Genomic DNA, 2,372 nt, shown 5'->3' on the forward strand with positions numbered 1-2,372 from the left:
CTTCACCACACAGTGACAGCAGCATGCGTGCTGCCCCGCACACACACACTCATGATACACATATACACACACACACACTGCTTTACTTTCCACTACAAGTACGTCTTAAAAAAAATAGATCATGTATCACTGATACGGACGGCTGCTTGATAGCTGACTGATAGATTAAGTCGCCTCAAAGTCGCACACGGAACACACACACACACACACACACACACACACACACACACACACACACACACACACACACACACACACACACACACACACACACACACAGGACACAAAAACAGAAATCAAGTAAACATGATTTCAGTTTCTGAAATTATAGCTTTAAGAAGCAGTTTTTTGTCTTTATACATTCAGCCTTCCTTCTCTTTTCTTTCTGCCTTTGTTTCTCTCTCTCTCTCTCTCTCTCTCTCTCTCTCTATGCCTGTCTCCCCATTTCTATCTTTGGTTCCCTGTCTGTCTGTCTGTCTGTCTGTCTGTCTGTCTGTCTGTCTGTCTGACACTCTCTCACTCTCTCTCATTTATCAAGTGGGGTTTATGAGTACAGAAAAGTATTGGGAGATTGTTCCGTGCACAGACTTTGATACAAGTATGTGAAAGGAGAAAGAGAGAGAGAGAGAGAGAGAGAGAGAGAGAGAGAGAGAGAGAGAGAGAGAGAGAGAGAGAGAGAGAGAGAGAGAGAGAGAGAGAAGGGAGGGGGAGAGAAAGAGAAGGGAGGGGAGAGAGAGGGAGATGGAAGGTGACTGACAAGGAGAAGAGCGAATGAAAGAGAGATGGAGAGACAGAGGAGGGGGGATGGAAGAAAAGAACACTGAAAAAAGAGAGGGGAGGGGTGGATGAGAGAGAGAGACAGAGTGAGAGAGAAAGAGAGAGAGAGAGAGAGGAGGAGGGAGGGGGATGGGAAGAATAGAACCGAATGCGGTAAAACTAATAAGAAACGTTAAGAGAAAAGATGAAAGTTGAAGGAGGCCAAAGCCTGATTTGTACTTCAGCGTATAACGGTGTTGCTTGTGATACGTTGTGAGCTTTTAGATCAGCTAGCCTATGTTGGCTGTGCGACACCATCGTATGATGTTGATACATTTCAGCGAATCACTCTAAGGTAGACAAATGATAATCACCTCTCCACTGAACCACTGCTTTGATTGACACCAACGAACCATTCGTGTTTGCTTACAAACATCTTGCATCATGTTGCCGATCAGCTTGGAGCAGCGATTAGGTTGAGGTACTAGCTAAAGACAGGTGAGCAGGTTGAGGTACTAGCTAAAGACAGGTGAGCAGGTTGAGGTACTAGCTATGGACATGTGAGAAGGTTGAGGTACTAGCTATAGATTATGTGTGAGCAGGTTGAGGTACTAGCTAAAGACAGGTGAGCAGGTTGAGGTACTAGCTATGGACATGTGAGAAGGTTGAGGTACTAGCTATGGACATGTGAGAAGGTTGAGGTACTAGCTATGGACAGGTGAGCAGGTTGAGGTACTAGCTATGGACATGTGAGAAGGTTGAGGTACTAGCCTCCTGGTGGCGCTGTAAAGGCCAATGTGAAAAGGGTCTTCTTCGGCCTTGTAGGGCAATCGGACGCTGCATTCATGATTTGAGGCATTTTGATACAAAAATGTGTTTAGCAAAAGTCGACCTGCTGGTGGCGCTATAACAGGTCAATGTGTAAAGGATGGCATTTGCCCTTCGACCTAGTAGGAAGGTGTGTGTAATTTCACGGAAATCGGAAGCTGCATACATGATTTGAGACATTTTGATTTTGGGACATAATCTGTAGGAGCACTGTCCAAAAATGTATTTAGCAAAGATACAGAAGATTAAAAGTTGGAAATGATGAGTGGAGACAACTATTTTCTATAGAAGTATATACAGTAGTTAACATACCAGTAACACTCCCTAATCGGGAGATAAGCGACCGTAGGTCACTTATCTCCACAAATAGGGCAAAAATGTGTTTTGCCAAAATCTTCCTGATCCATGTTGATGACATGAGTGTAGACATACTGTGTAGTGATTTTCGTGATTTTAGGGCAAAATCTGTAGGAGCAGTGTCCAAAAATGTGTTTTTAAAAATCGGCCTGGAGGTGGCGCTATATGGGAGAGATTCATGTTGATGGGATGAGTGTAGACATACTGTGTACCGATTTGCGTGATTTTAGGGCAAAAATTGTAGGAGCAGTGTCCAAAAATGTGTTTTGCAAGAATCGGCCTCATGGTGGCGCTAGAAGAGGGCCATGTGAGAAATGAGGGGTGGGGTCTCCGCGCCGGCAAGGCGGACGAATAGGTACCAGCCCCGGCTGTCCCGGTCGCTCCTAGCCGGAGTTACGGCATTTTATGTGAGCTGCAGTGTAGGGGGTCCT

The sequence above is a fragment of the Nannobrachium achirus genome (assembly GCF_963921795.1).
Source record: "Nannobrachium achirus genome assembly, chromosome: 7".
In the NCBI taxonomy this organism is placed as follows: Eukaryota; Metazoa; Chordata; class Actinopteri; order Myctophiformes; family Myctophidae; genus Nannobrachium; species Nannobrachium achirus.